At 43.8% G+C, this 22886-nt stretch overlaps 1 long non-coding RNA gene across 50 annotated transcripts in view; it reads right to left on the minus strand.

Moving 5' to 3' along the window:
* The window catches only part of LOC116217216 (uncharacterized), a 41013-nt gene that overhangs the window by 15202 nt on the left and 2925 nt on the right, over nucleotides 1-22886 (minus strand). For 19 of the 50 annotated variants that reach the window (XR_014886616.1, XR_014886602.1, XR_014886611.1 and 16 more), the window contains 5 exons: nucleotides 22367-22532; nucleotides 11181-21452; nucleotides 5139-5253; nucleotides 4179-4286; nucleotides 3696-3849 (listed from right to left, as the gene is read on the minus strand). This is a non-coding gene — a long non-coding RNA (uncharacterized LOC116217216). The remainder of the gene's footprint in view (nucleotides 1-3695; nucleotides 3850-4178; nucleotides 4287-5138; nucleotides 5254-11180; nucleotides 21453-22366; nucleotides 22533-22886) is intronic. The other 31 variants (XR_014886614.1, XR_014886600.1, XR_014886637.1 and 28 more) reach the window with 30 other exon arrangements.

The following is a 22886-nucleotide window of genomic DNA, read 5'->3' on the forward strand; positions in this document are numbered from 1 at the left end:
GATCTATGATATTATAGAAAGGCCCCCAGAGCTTCGTGCCCTGCATTGTTCCTCTCCTCTGCAATGTCCCCATGTTCTGCCTCCTCCCTGTGCCCCTTCCCTCTTCACACCCTATACTGCTGCACAGTCAATGTCTCCTGCCTGCCCACCCGTGCATGGGATCTTGAGATACCAACATCACACCAGTCAGCTTTGGTTTTGTTAATATCACGCTATCATGTTGCTCTGTATTTCCATTACTACAGCTTCAGATGTTTCACTTTATTTCCATTAAGTGCTAGCAAAATCATTTGTGAAGGCACTTATAATTAGGCAAGTAATTATAAGCACATTTATAGTAATTCATCAACATTAGGTGGCACAGGAGAAGCAGATTTGCAGGCAGGTGGGTCTCAGCAGCACCAGCACCTTCTCACTGCAGAGAATGAAGGCGATTAGAGATGGGTACAGCAGCATGATTACACTCCTCCTAGCTTTGCCCTGGAGATGTTTCTGTCATCCACAGGAAGAAGGGCTCAGATGCATTCCTCGCCCCTTGCTTCATTATGGCTGACCCAATAATACACAAAGGGAACTGATTTGCTGTTTGAAAGTCACATGTTGCAATCATGGCAATACGCAAATGGGTTTAGCCTCTCCGCCTCTCGGGGAAACAAAATGACATATAAAACCACAAGAAATACAAAATAAAATGCAAAACCACAAGCCTGAGCTGTGGGCATCTCTGCTCATTGCAGGGGCGTTGGATGAGATGGCCTTCAAGGGTCACTTCCAACTCATTTCCACGATTCTGGAAGAACCAAATACAGTTTGGCATGCTGGGTCAGCCTGGTAACAAGCGAGCCATGCCAGCTGGAAGGATGTACCAGAAGTGTCCAGAAGTGCCCAACAAAAAAGTACAACGTGCAGGAATGACAGCTTCAGATATCAAAAATTATCTCCCTACCTGAGCTGCCCTAAGTTTGGCTCCGCTTTTATGACTTGCTGAGAGCTACCAAACAACAGCCCCTAATGAGCTGTCAGCACTCGGCACTACTTTTGGAGTCAGTTTCTCTACTGCGGAAAATGACAGATCAGCTTAGTGGGGGTGACGTCTGCATGCGAGGAGAAGTCAGAACCTGAGATGAAACGCATTTTAGTTTCACCACCTGCACCCTCTGAGCTACATGGGCTTGTTTCCTTTAATGAGAGCACACCTGCTTGTAGATGCAACCTTTCTGGCAGTGGAACTCAAAGTTCACATTAAATACGTTCCTATAGTCTGTATCTCACTTTGGATGTTCATTTCATGGGTGATTACTGCCCCAGTCTTTCACACACCATTTCCCTGTGTGATTGCAGCCTATTTTCCAAAGGAAATTTGAAAGCCTCCTTGGGACACGGAGTAAATAGGAAAAAACCTTCCCAAACTGCTTTCTCAGGTGAGAGCCATGCCTTTCATCTTTGCTCACAGTGGATGAAAGCACAGTTACTCCTCGCTGCCACGCAGTCACTTCACAGTACTGCCCCTCATGCACCCAATCCCTCCTTATGGGGTCGGTGCTCCCCCATTTGGGGTGCCATGTGGTGCCCAAGACCCTGCTTTTCTAAGATTGGTCCTGCTCTGCTGGTGTGTGCAGCTCCCTGGTTCCCTCCCAGGTGCATGTGGGAACTGTGCTCTCCCCTCCTGCTCCAACACCTGCCCACTTTCTCACCTCACACTGTACAGCCTGCAGAGGTGTAAAAGCCCACAAACAAATGCAGTTCAATAATGAGGTGTTTAAATGCTCTAACACACATGCTGGAGCTGCTGTTGCTAATAGAAACGTGTTTCACTTCTATAGAGGCAGTTTCCTCGGTAACTGATGCCACCACAGGGCCCCATCCTGCATGGTGCTGACTCCTCCATAGGAGCAGAAAGCCACAGAGGTGCTGTGCATCATCCCATATGCAGCTCCATTACAACACGCAGTGTCCAGAGTAATTTCAAAAGTGGATTTTGATTTCTATACGGTGCAAACCAGTTACAGGAGGGAGGAAAACATTACACCCATCACCATGACATTCAATCAAACGTTCTAATACAAGAATAGTCAGTACTCTGCAGCATGCAAGCAATGGTGTCTGGTGTTTGAGTATTTTGTGGTCACTCTCTGCCACTCTTGGCAATTTGCTTCAATGTCAAAGACAAGAAAGTCCCCAGGAATTGAATGAAAATAAGGAATTTACCTAAGCTTCTATTGAACAGCACACGGGCCACACTACTCACCAGGGAATCCTGAGAGTTTTTCTGCAGTGGAAAACTAGGGAAAATCATCCTGACTGCTCATGAATACAGTGCCTGCTACTTGTCCACCCATAACAGTGTAAGGGATGCACATCTAATCGAGCACTTAACAGCTCCTCTCAACTCCTATTTAGGTTTGAAGCCTGCTGTTCCTGCTCACAAGCATTAGGATGCTGAAAAGTTCTCCTAATTTTCCTCTAGTGCCAAATCATCTGAGGATGTCTGCCTACAGACCTTGTGCAGCCTGAACGTGGTCTTATCTTGGTGGCATCAGGAAATGCACTCGACAATATCATGTCCAAACTGATGATATCAGCACTTGAAATGGTCTGTAGGATAGATCTTCCTCTAGTTTCCATGGGAGTCCTGAGTTTTTCTCTCTCTACAGACACCGTGCAACGAACTGCTTTGCTGGCCAGGCCTGGCCCTCAGCTGGGTAACTCCCAGCATTGACCAGCAAGGAACAAGGGAGGAGATACTGCCCACTTGTGATCCCATTGCACTGAATGCTGCTGTGGGATACAGGCTGACAACAAGGCTATGGAATGCTTGACTGCTAGCAGAGCTGGAGGAGACCTCCAGGGACCACCTCCCCCATCTCCACTGCAAACAGCAACAGCCACACCAATGTCACCATCATCAGGTGCTTCTCTAGCCTCCCATAGAGACTCCCATGATGGTGTCTTCATGTCTATATTGGCACCCTACCTGTCACTCAGCTGCCTTTTACCATCCTCCCTCCCAATCTGTCACGTCTTGTCTGTCTTCTTTTTTGTTCTGCTCCTCTTTCTGTTCTCTCCTTGTCTGTTCTTTCTCTAATTCTTGGCACTGATTTGTTTCTCTTCTACTGAAGAGACTAATCTGAGCTTTTCAACGCTTTCTGCTCCTCCTCATCCTTCATTCTGCTCTCTCCCCCTCCTCATATCAGCCTCAAGCACAGACCAGGTCATAGAAGGCAATCAGCTCTGAAAGCCTTTCTGAACTCTGTTTTCCTTCTTGGAAACAATCCCAAAAACAAGTAATAAATGCTTGTTTTAATTAGAGAGACCACTGGCCTAGCATTAAAATTACCTTCTGCTGACAGGACGCACTTAACTGACTGCTGATTTGCTCAGTCAACGATGCTGCAGGATTTATTCATTAATTCCAGCAGGGAAAAAGAGCCAGTTACAACCTGGCTCCACGCTTAAACGACACCTGCAATTATGGCAGCACATCTGTGGTTAAGGTTAAGACAGCGTGCTTCTGCAGTCTGTGATTTCCAGACTTCTGAACTGGCAAGAAATGACCTGCTGAGCAAGAACTGCTGCACTTTGCTCCTCGGCAAGTCTCTCTCATTTGCAGCACCACTCTAGAGAGGCAGGAATGCATTTTGAAGCCAAAAAGACTTTGCAATTAAGGTAGTTTCCCACCTATCATGTTAGTTTACCCGTTAGACAAGTGGAGTGATGCCAGGAGTTCGGCCCACAGTTCCAAGAGCAGGCACATCACTGTGCTCATGGCAGTCACAGAACCAGCACAGAGTCATAGAGTGGCTTGAAGTCCTTCACCTGCTGCCAGTCTGTGGCAGGGCCTCAGATTTCCTTAAAGAACCAAAATCAATTAGGACCCAACCTTAAGCTTCTCTGACTCTCCTGGGCGGGACCAACAAACTCATTTCATCTTTGCATAGTTTCTTAATGCCAGTAGTTCCTTCGTTTCCCTATAATGGTTTTAAAAGGTCCAGGAGGGGAATTTTTTTTTTGGCTCAAGCTAGATGTCAGCTCTTACACTGAGAATCCAGTTAATTTCCATAAATATCAACACAACATTTCCTTCCTGGCTGGACAAACATGCTGATATGATCTAATAACTGATGGGCAATTGGAATGCCTATTTGCTTCCCCATGTAGAATGCATCAGGTTATGTTACCTGCACCTTTATGTCCTTCTAGCTTTCAGGACTGCAGCTGGGTGGTTGTTAATGTGAGTTCCTGTTGTTATTGGGAGACATCCATACAGATCTTCAGCATTTCTATCTCTGAGGGTATAGAGGAAAGCAATATTCACTGGCTCTGCCTGCTCCCAGAGGAGACATAACCCCAAGCTCTTGGAGCAGACTGACTTGCTGTGCCCGCAGACAGCAGACTCACCCATCTTTCATGCTGCGAGGGTGCTGAGGTAAGCGTTGATAACGGGGCCAACCTGCTCTGAGCACTGGGATTCATCTTGCTCTGGGATGCACTCAGCCAAACCAGCCAGGCTGCTGAGATCTGCTGCTAAACCTTCACTGCACTGCCCTGGGCAAAACACCTCTAGGTGATGCCCTCTGAGCAAGTCTTCCAGACAGTGTTTGCAGCACACTACACATGGAGCAGATGATGCTGCTTTCTTGGGACCCCAGCGACCTCACTACAGCAAACCTGCTGTAAGGTGGGAAATTGCTCCCCAGCCTATCGAGCTATGGAAAGCAGACTTAAACAAAAGACTCTTTCCTCCTGCCTCAGTCTCTTTTAAATGACAAACACCCTAACTCGTTGATTGAAGGTTGACATTTCTCCTTGTCTAAGAGGTGAAGCCTGGATCAGAGATGTCACTCATTCTGTTGGCTGAGAGCCCGATGGGCTGGGATGGGCTCATTGCTAAACTCGCACTGCCACACAATAGCAGAGATTATTCTGCTGGGTATTTAGAAGTTACATCTGAGCAGTGTGGCTACAGAAGGAGCACAGAGGCCTGTGGTGGAATAATCACTCTGAAACATCCAGAGGTTTGTCACAACGGGTTGTTTTCACAATCAATATGATGGCATTGTCAAATATCTGTTACAAATGAATCCCTTGAAATAAACCCCGAGCCCATCCAGGTCTGCGTTGGCCCCACTGCCCATCACCTGGTGACATTTTGGAGCTGGCAACCATCAGTCTGAGAGCTGTGCTTCTGATAGGATTATCAGCTCTGTGAGGATCGTAGCTGGATCAGGCATCACTCGGTGAGTTTTCTTCCTCCTGGTAAACACGCACACAGAATTCAGATACACAGACGTATTATATAAAATAAATGACAGCATAGGACCTGAGGATGTGTTACTGACTCTCTGACATAATGAAAGAAGAGAGCACATTATTTATTCCTGCAGGAGAAGGATATTTAACAAAATTACGCTCTAAACATTATTTATAGGGTAACCTTGTCTCCACAACCTTTTCCAGCGGAAACAAATTAGAGATCATCCATCATGAGCAAATTCTGCTGTTCCAGTCTCTCCTCCAGCAAGGTTTTGTGCCAGACAACGCAATGCCCCAAGATTTCACCACTACCTGGAGCTGATCCCATCTCAGCCACCCGCAGCAGTGCTGGGTGATCACACCGTGCCTGCAAGCAGTGCAACCCCAGACAGCCCAAAAATCTGGAGCTGCCTGCTTCAGTTACTCACAGTCAGATTCCCCAGGGCATTTATCCACTGAGAGATCAGCACAAACCACACAGGGTGTGAATTCTCAGTGCTACGAGTATTAAAACCCTCTTGCTGCCCACTAGAAATTAATTGCTTCCACTTCAGCCTAACCCAGTTCCCAAACTGGCCTCAGCCCAGAGACATCCAGGTGATGCTGGAGAGGAGCCAAGGTGCAGCTCAGCAGTGTTGGCTCTGCCCTCTCCTACAGCCATGCCAGATGGGTCTTTGGACATATTTCCAATTAAATGCATGAGAGTCACCCTCCCTCACTTCCTACCCACTGTCTTATTTTAAGTAATGAATCACACGTTTTATGGTGGTTCTTTTTTTTTTTTTTTTTTTCCTTTTTCCCTTACGAAGCTGAAAATGCAGTTCAAGCTTTTCCAGTCCTTCAACATTCCGGACTTCTGCAACACCAGCAGCAAGTAACCTCTGCCACTAATGAACATTCTTGTAGCTCTTGGCATTGCTAAGTGTCATTTGTCATATAGCATGTCCCTTTTTTGATCTCTTCAAACATTCCCCATGGCAATAGACTTGTTTTTCCCCAGTTAGCAAACTCATTTGTGATATTCAGAAATAACGGATACTCTGAAATTTCAGGATTAGCTGGAGGCCACATCCAGGATCTCCTGAGCCATGGCCAAGGCGAGATGATGCAACGCGTTGGGGTGTTCTGTGTCACAGAAAGATGATGTTATATATTTATCAGAACATGAGACCTTGTCACCCCAAGGCTGCAGGCACTTGGAGAGAGGAGCCAGAACAATGGTGATTGAAGACAGCGTAGGCAACCTGTGCAAGAGGTCACTCTATTGTGCAGATGGAGCCATTGCATTTGGGCTGACCCATGGAGCAGCATGGATTTGCTCGGCCCTCAACCAGCCACCCAGGGCTGTGTTAACCCCAAGCGTGGCATTTTCTAAAGTTCTATGGGGTGAAAAAGCCTTCTGAGCCAGGAGGATAGGGACTGCTCTCAGTCAAGTGCCTTTTACAGGCAGTGACATAAAATAAAAGTGGCAAAAAATGAAGACTAATGAAGAGGAAGCAGAAAGCTGGGCAAAAAATGGCCAACCTGAAAGCTGCAGATTGCTTCATGAGCTTATTCAGGGTGTGCAGGTACCTGAGACTTTTCTCTTTTAACTGGTAAAAATAATCAACACCTACCCACCTTTGAAGTTCAGTGACAATAATGAACTGGCGAATATTTATAGGAAAAGCCATGGCACATAAAGTACTCCAAAGGACTTATTAAGTGCTACTTTCTTTAAAACAGTTCTAGAGGAAATGCTTTAAGAAGCTTTATCAGCATAAAACATATTTTGAAATTCATGAAAATTCATAATTGGCAGGGAAATGTCAAGTCCATCTTGAGTGGAATGACTTAACCCTGTTGGACAATATATACATATTTTTTTTAACAAACTCTAATGGTTAATCTGCAAGTTGAGAGAGGAAAATTCACTCCTGCTGTTAAATGTAATGGAACAAAGGAGGAAACTTCTCCAGCTAACAGGGACTTTATGGAAGCCAAATAAGGTGACAGATTCTATTGAATAAGGCCCATTCTCCAAAATAAAACCAATTAACCCAGAATAAATTGAGGAAATTGATGACTGCAACATATTTTTGCATGTGAATGGCAGGGTTTAGGGTTTGAATGCTCCTCCAAGAAGCTCTGGATAGCCACAGTGCCTTTGCAGAATCCTTCTCTTTTCTGAGATTTCTCACATGCTGAATTTTTGGGTTCCACACCAGAAGAATCTTTTGAGACAAAAAAAAACTGGTTGCCAGATTTCATTGGGTTTCAAATGAAAGCCAAGCAAACAACCAGGCCATGTGGTGTTTTCCTATTTGGGTTAGAATGTGTAAGATTTGGTGCTTACTAAAATCTAAGACCAAATGTAACCCCCTCCGGTCCTTCTGTACCACTAAAATTAACGTTTTCCCCTTGAAAAATTAAAGCCACTCCATTTATCTCATTTCCTCAGGTTCTACTTGCAGCCTACTCATCCAACAATCATTTCTACTTCATATGTTTAATTTAATTTGTCTGGTTACAAAACTGTGAACCTGGAGAAACACACCGTCTGCCTGTCACTATCTTCCAACACAGAGCTGACAATGCAGTTTTTCACAGGAACACTCTTTCCATCACAAACTCCTTGGGAACGAATGGTGGTTTGGTATTTTTATTGGGTTTGGGGTCTTTTTTTGTCCTTGCGCTGTACCTGCCACAGCACGGGTCAGCTTTGCAGTTAAGCAGCATATAATAAAATCTACAGCATAACATGGTCTAATGAATGATAACAAGTGGAGAGGTAAATGATGTCATTTGGACAGCACTACCCCTGCGGTTCCCTGCTGTAAGCTCTTTATTGAATAATCTCATGCTCGAGGTTTCTTACTGTTCTAAAAGGTTGCCACTGCCATTACACCTGTCTGGGTGCCTAGCTAACATTTCTCTGTAGTTCCACTTCCATGGGGCACACTTACAGTCTATGCTCCTATTTATCCCTTTTTAATTATTATTATTTCCCTTTCTGCTTCACTCCCCAGTGATGCAGTGTCAGTAAGTGCTTCTAAATGCTAACACTGGCCCCTAACCAGAGTCGACCCTCGCAACACCCCTTCTGCTTCCTCCACTAATTAAGAAATGAGGGGGAAAAAAAACAAAAACACTTTCCGTATCCCATCACTTCCAACTCCTCCTTGGTTGTCATTAGAAACTACTCAGGCTCCACTACAAATACTCCTTCCAGACCAAAGCATGAAAAAGGCAGCTTTGCTCTGACCTGCACCCTGCCACTGATGCCTCTGCCCCTGACCCACCAGTGAGATTTGATCACCTTCACATCCCCTGTGCCTTGTCTCAATTTGGAGCTCACAAGGTTCTCAGCCCTCTTCCCATCTGTGCCACCTCCCTCTACTTCCATCTTCAGTCTGCACTTTGCAAAACAAGCAGCAGAAGCTAATACAAGGCTGTTTGCTTATATTTCTATTAATCACCCCCCGCTTTGTCCCATCTGCCACCTCTCTTTTTCAGCCTGGCCCACCCAGTTCCCAAATTTACAGCGCTCACAATGCAAAAGAGTTAATCAAATCCAATCTCTCAGCACCATCTCTAGCATCTGCTGTTCCGTATTTGGTTTCCAGCAAGGGATGCTCACTCCCAGCCTCATCTCACTGTTTGTACTACGGCGCCCATCAGATAAAAATGAAAAGCACAATTAATTAATTGGTACCCAAACTTGAGAGCTCCACATGAATCACCGGAGACAATCAAAATAGTTCTGTTGTAAGTGAGAGCATCTTTCAACCATGTTTTCCTTCACTGGATCTACTATTTGAGCGGTAGCAGTAGTGAGAACCCCAGCCAAGCACAGGACCTCAGCACTTCAGACTCATTCAGAACAGTGGACAAACAAACAGAGCAAAAGGACACCAAAACAGGCAAAGACAGGCAAAGCTCCTCACATGGCCTATCCCATGTGTTCACTCAAATAATACTTGCATCCTCCTGCACAGCTAACCCTGGTGCGTCCTGCTGATAGTAACTCATGAGCCTACTGTTCTCAGCAGCAAGGATGTAAATGGAGAGGGTTGGGAATGTTTAATAAAAATATATCTTATAATGCTTACTGACCAAAGAGGCATTCAACAGATGCTCCATCTTTAGCTATGCTTAAATTGTGCCCTAAGGAATCAGTACAAACTCCACTCTCTGTCGTACAAAGTACAAAACTAAACACAAAATGTAAAATACATGGTCCTGGTATAGGGTCAGGAACCCATACAGAGATCTCTATTTCTCCTTTGCTTAAATATTTTCTGCATGATGTTTGCTCGGTAATTTATTTTTTCGTTGGCCACTAAAAATTAAATGTCAAGAGCTGTTTATCTTAGGAATTTTCAAGACTAATAGTGACTCTCCTATTTCAGCTTAAATGATGCTGTTGGTGAGATACGTCTTGATGGATTGTTCAAATAAACCCAGCTACAGAGATAAAGGAAAACCAAGAGCTGCTTTCTTTCTCCCTTTTTCTTAGTTTACCAAAGGGACATGTGAATACTGTGATCAGCACTATTTTCCTCAAAGCTTCTGAGGTAGTTGTGTCCTTTACAGAGGAATGAAAAATCACCACCCAGAATGGATTAAACAAGGACAGCTTTGTTGCTTTCAGGTCCTTTCTATAAGATCTGCTCTGCACGTCGCATGGGAAGCAGGAGGGGCTGCATGGGGTTGGATGACCCCCCCACCCCATCAGCACCAGCCAGTCACCTCATGACCATGAGGATGGATGGAGCATCCATGAACAAGACCAAAGATGCCATCTGGCCTTCAGTTTACCCCTGCAGATGTTGCCATGAAGACTCATATACAATCACTTTCCACCTTGACTTCTGGATGCAAAATTTTGGCCAATAAATCAAACCCCAGGCTGGGGAGCAGAAAGGAACATGGCCAAAGTTGGATCTGAGCAACAGCTCAACATGGCCCAGCAGAGACTCAAAAAATCCTAAGATCCTAAGACCACTAAGATCATCTAGTTCAACCATCCCAGCCCCAGATGAGCTCCCCTGCGCTGACACAAAGCCTGAAATGAGACTCCAGCATGCACTTAGTATAAATGCTTCTCAGTAAGCATATCATTTGCTCATAGGTTTAAATGGACAAAGACTGGCAAAGAACTTTAATACACATATAGCCACCATATGTTAATTCAGAGAAAATTATAGTTGTTTATTTCTCTTGAAACTTAAAAGGCAGAGTAAGAGACAACTTAGAAGCATTCTGGCACCACTGCCAGGAGCTTCCCCTTATCTTTGCTGCAAAAGCACAAGTAGGGTTTTCTCTCCCTTTCTTGAATCTCAAACACAAAACATCACTTAATACATCTCTCCAAAGTCCAAGAGCTGCCATCTAGCTATGCCAGCAGATCATCGAATCATAAAGATTGGAAAAGACCACTCACATCATCATCAAATCCAATCATTAACCATGCCCACTAAACCATGTCACTGAGTACCACTCTACCCTCTTTTTCTTGAGTAATCAGGTCCTGCTGATTTCCCCAGTGCTTTGTGCTCATCCCAGGATGAAAACATGCATGTAGCTGGGGAAGCTCTGATATTTTACTTTTGGAGCTCTCTCACTATGTCACTTCTGACCATAGATTCGAGAAAAAAACTGAACAAAAGAATAAAGCATCCAGGAGTAAATGGATCTGATTCACAGTAATGTTTTTCCAAATGTCCGTAATTTCTCTCAAAATTCTGTTTCACAAATGCATAAAAACTGAATACAGAGACCAGCAATGAAAGCACAGCAATTACTGTGAATAATGATGCAGAGCTAGCGATGATGCTGTCTTTCAGAAAAAGGAAAGATGCAGGTAGAGAGGGAAGCAAGGAGTTGGCCTCAATTGATCACTTGCCAGCTCAATGAACAAATTAGCAAGATGATGATGTGCTTACCTGGCTACATTGCTGGCAGCCACCACTGCAGATCTCTTGCTTATGGGGAAGGAAAGTGATAGAGATTTAACAGCCTGGAGGATGTTCTGTGGGCCTGGAGGCAGCAACCACCTTCACATATTTCTGGGTGTAAGAGCTGAGGATAGTAAGGAAGGTTGATCTGTAGCTCTTCTATTCACAACAACCGCTGAAACAGAACAAGGAGTATTTGCATACTCCAGTGCCAAAGCTCAAAAAAAAAAAATAATAATCAATCAAACAAACAAAAAACAGATTATCTCCATGCAAATAGATAGAGGAATTGAGTTCTACTGAGTTCTCAAGAGAAATGCCTACAGAAGTGTAACCCTTCACAGGTTCTGACATTTGCACATTAGGAAACTGCTCAGCCCATCACCTTTATGGAGTCAGAACAGCGGAGGCTGAAACGCGAGCATTGAGCTGGGCAGGAGGAATGCAGCATTGGGATGCAGCTGGATGCAGCTGGGGTCCAGCGTCCTCCCTGCCACTCTGCACAGCTGTCAGACAAAGAAAACAGCAGGTGCTCACAGGAACGGGCCTTCTGCAGCTCTCAGCTGCTGCAGTGGGAATACAATACAAAGCATGTCACTTCCCTGTTCCTGTGACTTGGGCATGTCACGAGGAACTTCTCCATCTCTGCCTTAACTCTGCTCCACAGCAGCTGTGCAATTCCAGCTGGCAAACATTTCTAGGGAGTTAGAGGAGTTTATTACTGAGGAAACACGAGCAGACACAGGGCTGGTTCATTAGGACTCCTAGGCTGGAAAACACTTTCAAAATGCCCTGAATAGAAATTGTTAGGAGAACAAACATGTCACAAAATACCTCGTTGAACAATGTTGAACTCGGTAGTACAAATTGTTTTATGATACATTTGTTTGAGACAGTGAGAGTCATTATTCTGCAAAATCCTTCTGTAAGATGGCATTGCACAGAGATATGAGTTCAGGCCCTGAGATAGCAGCAACCCAGATTATCTGGGTTATCTGGGATATCAAAATGTACAGTTGTGCACTGCCTGCAAAGGAGACGAGGATAGCTTGTTATTGCATAATGATAGCCTCATTATCATCGTGACTCACTTATTATTTTTACAGCATAGCTTCTTCTAGTGTCAGACCCACAGTTATCTCCAAATAAGAGGCTGATATTCAAGTTCTTGGAAATCAAACTTGGAACAAAGGAAATTTTGCAAAATGCATTCTTGGTGACCTTTTGCTGGTGCCTCTGTGTTAGTCTATCCCAGCCAAATCCCTGCGTGCCTTCTTGGACAAACAACTGAGCTCCTTCCCCCAAAATTGCGCATTCCTTCTGCAGGCTCCTCGTTTTTAATTATTCCACCAGAAAACAGAAACAATAACATAAGACTTATCTGAACAGTGACCCAAAACGTGAGAAACTTGCAACCTCTGCACAGTTGCCTGTGAACTGAAGAAAAGGTTCCGCTATTTGGCACACAGAGGTACTTACTCAGCTCTGGGGGGAACGCTCAGCTGAGGACCCACAGATTTCTATCTAATAACCCCTCTGGTGATGGCTGAATATGGAATTTGAACTTGGAAAGCATAGCTGAATTTCAATAAGCTTTTCCTACGCATACATGCAGACACAAAAACCAACACTGGAAGCTGTACTTCCTTCTGGCTTAGAGGTACTTCCATCGCAGTGCACACGAGCTGCTCACGTTTTATGCACTGATAGACACAGGTCCCACCACACACACCGCCTTCGTGTGCACCGCTGGGGTGTCGCAAAGCAAAAAAGCAGAGATTTTGTCATCCTAGGAGAGATTTTAGCCCGCTCCCAAGTGTCACATGGCAGTTAACACGGAGCTATACTCATGTTTTTATTCAAAGAGCTACTCTAAAATTACAAAAGATAACTACTACCTTTCAGCATGAATAAACTTGAATACATACTAAAAATAATCCCGCGTTCACTCCCGAAGTTACTGCCTTCTGGAAGGTGTAAATGGGTACAGTTTGCAATTACGTAACTGTATGTGAAAAAAAAAAAGTATCAATAAAATGAAAATTGCACATCAGAAAAGTGGCTGTGTGGTGTTTTGAGAGGCATTTCAGACACACGCAGGCACACACATCATTTCCAGCTTTCAGCTAAGCCCAAGCTTTATGACACCATTCACTTCACTCTGACTAGATGGCATTAGAATTTAGGGGAGAGACAAGGAGGTCTGAAACACAGGTTTAGGAATGAGGGTTTCATTTGTTCCCCCATACTTACAGCAGCCTCTGTGACACCAATGAACCAATGACCCCATTGGCACTCAGCAGTGACAGTAGAACTCCAGTGGCACTTCTGGGGTCAGGGCTGCAGCCCAGTGCCAGAATCCTTGCTGAGCCCTGTGGGCCCCAGAGCAGCACAGGGCATCACCTCCTGGCCCTGCTGCCATGGAAGGCAGTAAAGCTCCTGCAAGTGCAGAGAGGATTTCTAGGTTATGTACCTCTTCTTTCTTTAATGCAAAGCTCTCACAGTACCAAAGTGTGGTAATAGGAAGAAGTAGGCAGCAGTATGGGGTTACCTGGGCTGCAGTTCTTACCCAGAATGTGGAAGCAAACCCCTACTCTTGAACCAGGCATTATTTTCACAAAGAGCAGCTGCTGAGGTTCACCGGGAGAATAGTCCAAACAATGAGTGATAAAATATTTATTAAACCCAGTGCAGCAGATTAGAGCTTTTATTCCTAGAAGATAGCGTGCAGACAGCTTCTTTCTCCATGCAAGGACGAGTTCTGCAAATGCAAGCAAAGTGATATCACAAGCAGACAAAGCATAAAGCAAAATGAAATCATAAGTGCTAGGTAAAGAGCTTGAGAATTAGTACAAAGGGGGGCTTCAGATTGTTTAAAGCATGGAAACTGTACCTTATTGTAACAGGATACTTCTGGACTTATTTGGGGGGCTATATTGTTTATAAAATATCTAAAAATAACCTGACCTTTACTCTGCCACTGCTGTATATGCTTTCTCTCATTACAAAGTCATACATGTGTAAAGATGATTCTATGAAACTGGTATCCAAACATCAAGCAGAAAAAGTGCAATAAGGCCATTCAATACATCTTGAAGTTCAAAATTTAGGGAGGAAATGGGATCAGCTCCCAGAGGCAGCTTGTTAATTACACTGAGGTCCTTCAACCACCATGCATGCAAGCTGGCTTGTTAACGTATTAGGTTTGACACCATTAGCATTTCCCCCAGTGCCAAGGCAGGCACTGGAAATCTCCATGCAGAGGGAAAGGGGCTCCTCACAGCTCTGCTCAGCTCTCCTCTGAGAGTAAGAGAGTCAGTGCTGATAAAGAATTAAGAGATGTAGAGTGGATAGAGTACGTACCCTGTTACACGATATCAGCAAATGCCAGGCATAAGATGAGATGGTCCAAAGACTTCCCCTGGCAGAGGGAAGGAGCTGTGATCCAACTTCCTGAGTGTTACAGGTGGTGACATCCAGCCTTTTGCATGATATTAGGAGTTGTTTAATGCAAGTGTGTCATCCTGAAAGGTAGCCAGTTGTAGCTAAAAGAAAGCAAGACCTAGGGAATCAGCCACATTCCTTCTGGCTTGTTGCTAAATCCCCAGCATTTAAAGGTTTGCTTTGGAATAGCAACAGTTGGGGCAATCAGCTCTTGCAGGTGGCCCTCCAGGGTGCAGCACATCTCCCATAAAGGCATACATATATTGTATACCATCATCTCCCAGACTTCTTTTTTTTTTTTTTGCTAAACAATCAGGATCAATTTTTCTATCTAACAAAAGCTTTATTTACCTTTTGACTGTAATGATGCTTTGTGGCATTAGAACCTACTAATCTGCCCAAATAACGAACCTGAGCATCGCCCAATGGGCAACAGCATCTATGTGCTGTGATCAGTATCTTTGGTTGTGAGTCATAAATGCAAAACCTGATGGACAAACCCAGCTTCTATATTTAAGTGCTGTGCTACTTAACTAAGACAAGTACCAAGCCAAGAGATGCTGCCTTTGCAATGCAACGAACTTGAATTTAACAAGTAGATCATATACATTTGTTATAAAGCCAAAAAAAGCCATGGTTGTACATCTAAGGACCTTTATCCTCGGGAGCAGCCATTTGTCATCACATTCTAGTTCTCTCTCCTTCCATGCTTCAGCAAAGCAACATGATTTTATTCCTTATGTAACACAGACTGGGTAATTGTCATATGTCCCATATGGTGTAGGTCATTCCCACAGCTGCTGATGCTCGATCTCAACTCCTGTTTCTCCGTGAACAGGCACACTACCAAGTTCTGATGCACATAATATATTAGCTAGAGGAAAAGGATTCCTTTTCAGTCGTAAAAAAATATGAAGGAATCATAAAAAAGATTACAGCAGAGCAAAACATTTTAAATGGAGCTAACCCAAAAATAAACCCAATCCAAAAAAAAAAGAAAAGTACCAAAACCTCTCACAAGATGGCAAAATTTACCCAGCTCCAAACTCACGGGGCGTACGCTGGAGCAGAGATAAAAACTGATCCCAACAGCAACGTGATGAGAAGAGAGGCACTCACAGGGGATGCGATAAGCAGCGCTGTGCTGCCAGACAGGGAAACCATTGAGGATCCTTCGGTGCTGACTGACACTTCACGGTTTCGCACCCGAGGTGAAGAATTCCTGGGGCTTCGACAGCCTTGTATTTGGGGGAAGATAGCGAGAGCATTTTGTGAGCAAAGTAGGTCACAGCTCAGCAGGAGAGGCGCTTTGCCACATTTATCTGGGAAGATGCACAGCTTCTAAGAAGGTTTCTTTCTTTTCCCTGCCGTTATTTCATTTAGCAAAGTAGAATCCATTTTCTAAGCAAAACAAACGGTTGTTATTTATGGGTCGGCCCATTGTTCTTGGAATGGCTTTGTGAAAGAGGAAAGTGATTGTACTGTCTCGTTACAAAAGATGGTGATTTTGGTAAGTAAGCTCAATTGTCTCAACAGCATTCTGCAAACAAGCATAAAAATTGTATCAGAGAACAAAGTGTGAGTCATGCAGAATTACTCAATACGAAGCAGTAAGTCAACTTTCATAGGATTTGGGTAATGTGGTTATCTCTTGAAATTATGCAGCAAGAGTCATGATGGAAACAAGACCCAGAAAAAAAAAAAACAAAAATACCAACATGCTTCAGGAGCAGAAAGTGGAAAACTTCAGCTGACAAAAACAAACAAACAAAACAAAACAAAAAAAAACCCAATGCTCTTTTAGGTCGTATTTCTGATAGTTTACCTCCACTCTGCAAATCGAGCACAGAAATTACCCATAGAGATCTGAGGAACAGTGATGTTTCACCTGCTATCCCATCAGGAATGAGAGACTGATGACAGCAATGATTGAGGCTGGATTTTGACACTTGGAAGTACATAGAGTAGGTGGAGAGAAGATTTCAGTTATGCACACAGATGGAAGAAGTAGATCACTGGAGGACTGAAGAGTGACAGTATTAAGACAGATAAAGTAATTTATTTTATAGGAAGATGATTATACAGTTGAGTGGCTTTTTTTCCTTTTCCCCAGCAGAGAGATAAAGGAGAGCAAACCTGCTTCTCTCTCCCATAATCCATGGATGTGTCTTGTGCTTCTGATGGAGTCAGAGAGAAAGAAAACAGTGGAGAAGTGGGCAAGCATTTGGATCGCCACCTGACTGACTATGTGTAACTCAGGGAATTGGCCCAGCAGCAAGGAGTGTCTAATTTTGGCAGGAAATACCACTAGCAAAAAGGAAAATGATCACAGAGCAGGCACAGAATCAGTGCGTTGCCCCATATTTAAGAGCTACCATTGAAATGAATAATAATTCTATTAATTTCCCATCCCAGCTTCAAACATCTGCAACTTCTTCTAGGCTTAGGACTGTTTTTTTTTTTTTTTTGTTTTTGTTTTTTTTTTCCCCCAGTTTTTCTCAGGGTCCATTCAATCCAGTGACCAAAATAAAAGCCAAAATGCTGGCAGTTGCCCACTGGGAGTTGCTCAGATCTCAGTGAGAATACCCTCTGAGATGTGGGATGAAGCGCTCTTTAGCTCCAAATTTCAGGATTTCCAGCCATCACACCATGCACTGAGCAGAAAACATGCTGTGTTACAGTGCTAAAGCTTCTGTCTTCTGCACCAAGTAAAAGCACAGGTAATGGGTTTCGGTTTTCTAACACGAAAATGATTTGTACCCTGGCACAGCAAAGCAAATCTCTCTTGTAGCCAATATGGGAAATAAAAGATCAAATCTGAAATTTTACTACAAAAAGATGAAAGAAAAATATGGAAAATGGCTCCAAATGCCTCAAAATTATTCCAAGAACCGATTGCCTTTGAATAGGCAATACTACTTTAGCCACCACGTCATCAGTTCCTTCTTTTACAAAGTAAGAGCTCAAATGTATTTTAAAATTGGAGGGCAGAATACTTTTTCAAAGGCTATCCTTTTTCCTGCTGACCTTCCCTAACATCATCTGCAGAACACGTGCAGGCAGCACACAGCCCTTCCCATTCTTTTGTGTATCCTTCCTCCGCACACTTCTGAGAGAGACACAAAGAGTTGAACAAATCATCAAAAGAAATGCCTAAATTCCCTTCATTTCAGTATTCCGTGTATTTTCTGGGGATCTGAGTCTGGAGACAGCAGATGGTCATTTTTCTCAGATCTTCATACAGCTACACGTGGCAAATAGGTGCCCAGGGCTATTTTCAAGCACACCCAAACACTTTGCTTTCTAAATAGCCATTAAGAATATGGATGCAATGTTTGCACCATGCAAGATTTTTCTTAAAAAACCGAAGATAAAACTGCTTCTAGGGGAACTTTGTCAGAAAACGTGCATACCTGCAGGAGTGGATACCACGTAGATTGGTGACATTGCAGCCACGTGGCACTGTGAGACAAAGCAAAGCAATGAGGGTTGCTCTAGGAATAACCTGGAACTAAAGAGATTAAAAAAAAAAAAAAAAATCAAGGTAAAAGTGAATTCTAGAAATTCAGAAAACTCAGCTGAAATTCTGCCTGTAAACACTCAGCCATGAGTCCTGAACCATAAGACAAGGCCGAGGTTTACCAAAAAACAAGACCAAAGGCATGTTTGCTGGAATGAGGAATAGGGCATCACTGTGGTTCTTCAGAATTTGTGCTTTTCAGCTGCTCTTGGAAAAGGCAGTTTATAACTAAGAGATTTTTCTCGGGTTTCTGATAGCTCAGCAAATTAGTTTGCAGTAGAATACAATGGGAGATGCATTTGGGGAACAATTAGAGAGTTTTAACATGAAAGAAAAAGTCACGGGGAGAAGTCTCTTAACCATAATTCCTATTTCTGTCTCAAAGGGAATTAACAGAATTTTATGACTTTGATCTTCTGAAGAAGGAGTTTCTGAACCTTATTGGTCATTTTTCTCTATTTCAGATAAGGATTTGATGAGAGAGAAACAGCAATTTAAAAGGGACAGTTCTGCCTGTATTTGTCACTATTTCTCCACTGATCATCGCAAAAGTTCAGTTAGAGAGATTTTATAGCAGCCAATTTGCTATAATTAATGAGTTTTGGTAATGGTTGGCCTGATGTAGCCTTTGAGAAGAATCACAACTTTTCTCCCCTTAAAAATGCAGCAAAGGGTTAAACGATAGCACAAGTGAGACAGTTCCACCATTAACCAAAGTTAATAGCCCTTTTGCTGGCGGTTCTCAGGGACTGTACAAACTGTGCTAATTATTATAAAGCATGAATTTTAATAACAGCACCGCACTGCATTTCTCACTTACATAGGTTCAAAACTAATTAAATACAACGGGAATACATCAGTCTCTATACAGACAAGGAATGTCACTGAGTAACACCACCTTACCGCGTCACCTCCAAAGGAATTACTCCGTAACTGCTTTCCTCTGCAAACTTAAAGGTCAGGTGAAGTTCTCTTTTCCCAATTGTGGTGTATTAAGATGCAGATATTTCAAAGGTCTGAGATTGAAGGTATTTCAATGAGCTTTGTATTTCCTGCAGTTTTCCTTTTGTGACCAATGTGAAAAAGATAATGCTGTTATCCCAACTAATAGCGGTTATTGCGCTTCTCAAATTTATTTCCATGAAGTTAGGGCAATGAAATTAAAACCTATTTGTTTGCTCCACCAAAGAGCAGATGTTCCAGAAGCAATAAGATTTTAGGTTATTAAAATAATCCTTGTCACGGGCTGATAGATTTTCTTTCCTGGTGAATTCAATGAGCTTTTCCAACCACAGTCGGTGCTTTGCAGAGGAACCTCCGCCCTCAGTGGAGCACTGCTCCATTGCTGCTGCTCTGCCAGAGCTGCTCAGCTTTGGGCAGAAACCTTGCCTTGATTAATGATAATTGCGTCAGGCAATGAGAGACAGAGAGCCAAAGGGTCACCAAAGAGAATGAAGAGGTGAAAAGTTGGGATCTACAAAGCTCAGCCACGCTCACAGGTAAACCAAAATGGGTACAGTTGGTTTCCCTTCCAGCAGATGCTGCTGGCTGAGCTTTGCTTTTCCCAGTGTAACTAAATGGAGTCTAAATACAGAGTGCTGACATCACGTCCTTCACCAGAACTCTACCACAGATGAAGGAATAACCAGACACAGAAACCTAGCATAGAGGACCATCGATCTTTTTCTTCTTTTTTGGGCAAACATACTAAAAGATAAAGCAAACTTGAGGTGAGAGCAGACGGGGCAGCCCAATCCCTGCCCTTTTGCTCCCAGGGATGCTGTCTGTGTGCTGCCAGAGGTTTCTATTTTAGCACTGGGAAAACCTCTAAGCTGAACAGAACCGGCAGTGTGATCTGTTGAGTCAGATTGCTATTAATGATAAATCAAAATTATAAAGCTGTTCTTCTTTACCAAGCAGCGCACAATTAAACATCAGTGCTCCTCCCCAGCTTGCTGAGGAACACCACGATTGGTTTTCCTTTAATTTTTTGAGGTCGTAGGTGGAAGTGCACCTTCCAGCAGTAGCCAGCAACACAGCCTGGCACTTCCCAAAATAAAGTTTAGCTTAGCCTCTGAAATTTATGCCTGCCCTGAGAAGGGTGATGAGCTGCTCTTCCACTTTATTTAATTCCTACCACCAAAAGGTACCCAAGGGACCAGGAGTTAGCACCGTTCGTGTGAACAATATTTCTGAGCTGACACTGTAAGCAGCCTTAGCTCACACCAGGAGCAATAATCAACAGCTGACCCTGCACAGTACATTTGCTTTGCTCAATTACACGAGCGAGGAGGCAGGCACACAGCAAGCCCTGCTGGTGCCTGGAGGAGGGGACTTTCTTTCTATAGGGGGCAAAAATGCTGTGTTAGAGCAATGGGCTCACAGCTCAAACTTGTTAGAGTTTATGGTTCTCAAGTCAAACTTGCAGAAGAACACCAACACCACTGGAGATGGAGATTTCAGATCAATTGCTACGAGGTTGGAGGAAAATTTTCATCCTATTTTAGCTGTTTTTTTGCTCTTATTTACTGCATTGGAGCACCTTACCCTCTGTGACTAATGCTCAGGACCTTTGCAGTGTCAGGAAGTAGCATCAAGGCCACTTTTCAAACAAACAAGTGAGTTGCAGAATAGGCCACTTGCACAGAATGGTATCAGGGCAATAGCAGGCTTGGTCTGTGTGCCTCCCATCTGTACAGAGCAGACATGCAGGTCTGGAGGTCACCCAGGTGTATCAGTTCTTCCAGACTACTTGGGGTCACAAGAAAGAACTTAAAATGCAAAGCAAAAATCAATAATCAGAGAAGAAAGAGAAACCCCACCTGCCCCAGCTGTAATTCACTGAGACAAGCAGACACCAACAGACCATGCAGAACAGGAGGAGCAGTTTCCAACACCAGAATGTTGTACAAGAAACAATAATACTACAGACAGCTCCACCAGTCAGACACCCCACGATGATCTGCAAAGCTTCCCTTCATGATTCTCCTCTCATTCCACACTAAGATAGGGGAGAGCAGGGGGACGCCGGGGAAAGATTTCCAGCTGAGGGTTCACCCCTTTCCCAAAACAGTCCTACCTGACCAAAACTCCCAACACAGCAGCCAAAGCTGAGCAGGCTGGCAGAAGGGCAGGGTTATTCTTCCCTCCTTGGAATGGTGCTGTGGCCAACCAAGAGGCTCCTCACCACTGGAGAGTAGAGGATTTAGGCAGAGCATTGAGGAAATGCACAGAAGATCCCATTTCCATTGGATCCACAGACTTCTCTGGATGCTTTTTAGATGCTTCTGTTTCAGCTGGTGAGAACAGACCCCAAGAAACACGACATTAGAGCTCAGTTTAAATATGACAAACACGTTCCTAAGAAATAAACGATTTTCCACACTTGTTTGCACTTGGGCCAATTTCCTCAGGCATCCAGATCTGCTTTTAAGCACCAAAGGCAGCACCCTCTCTTTAGGTGTCTGCTGCTTAGCTTTAAGATCCTACATTGGAAAATACAGTCTTTGGTATTTGATACTCAGGCACACAAAATAAGTGTGCCTAAATTACTCCAAAGCAATTAAATATATATATATATATACAGAGGTTATTTCCATTTTCTCTCTCCTTTTTTTTTTTTTTTTTTTTTTTTTTTAAGGGTTTTGAGGCTGCTTGTACGTGACATTGGAAAACTACAACCCGTGATTTATGGTTTCTGTTCTGCTAATAGAAACAAACTCCTCCACCACCACTTACTCCTCAGCAGAAGGATCGTAACAGATTGTAAATGGTTGCATTACTGGGAAAGATAATGCTCCTTTCCACTCTCATTTCCCTCGGTTGATTTTTATCGTGGTAGGGGTTGAGTAAGCGTGTAAGAGACAGATCATGCATTATTTACCAGGCTGGAAATGGGGAAAGGCTCCAGCAATCTGCTGCACAACCAAACCCCAAGCACTGGTCACTCTCTGCGTTTTGCATCCTGTTTGCAGCTTGGCTGATGGTTGTTAAAGCTAACAGAGTGGTCCGAGTCACCAGGAGAGTGTTAGCTGAGAGGGCCAAGCACTGAATTCCAAGTGGTTTGTGGCAGCATTTGGTCATGCTATGACGAAAGTGGACCATGGTGAGGCCAGAACCACCACCGAGTCACCGCAGAATCATAAGATGGCTTGGGTTGGAAGCAACACCTAAATGGTGCTCAGAAGAACGAAGAGCTTTCAGGACTCACCCCCATAGTGACACTGACCCAGATCCCAGGGGAGCCAGGAAGCCACACTGAGAGGTTCATTACATTGCTAACTCAGTCACTGCTGGAGGTTCCCCGTGTGTCCTTGCAGCACCATTTCCAGCACGCATTGCAATCTCACCCAAACAAGTCATTAAATGCCGAAAACCTTCAAGAAAAGTAAAAGGAAACAAGCAAAAAATAACAACAAAGGTACTAAGTAACATAGCATGTAAAAATTACAAGGAACTGAGGACTTTAAATGAGCTTCCAAATTAAGGAAAACAAGGGGAAAGGATCAGCTCTTATTTTTTGCAATTAAAGTGTTATTTATAGCAATTTGGGTTTTTTGAGATTAAGCCTGGATACAGAGCTACCGAAACCACATCTGATTTACTACTCCCAGAGCTTCTCGTCCCTTTGTATATCAGACAGACAGGCAAAAGCAGGGGGAGCTTTTCCCACCCCAGAGCCTGTGTGCACCCAGGGCAGCTGTAAAACACCCGAGGATTTATTCCAGCGT

Source organism: Meleagris gallopavo, chromosome 15 (genome assembly GCF_905368555.1).
Source record: "Meleagris gallopavo chromosome 15, MGAL_WU_HG_1.1, whole genome shotgun sequence".
NCBI lineage: Eukaryota > Metazoa > Chordata > Aves > Galliformes > Phasianidae > Meleagris > Meleagris gallopavo.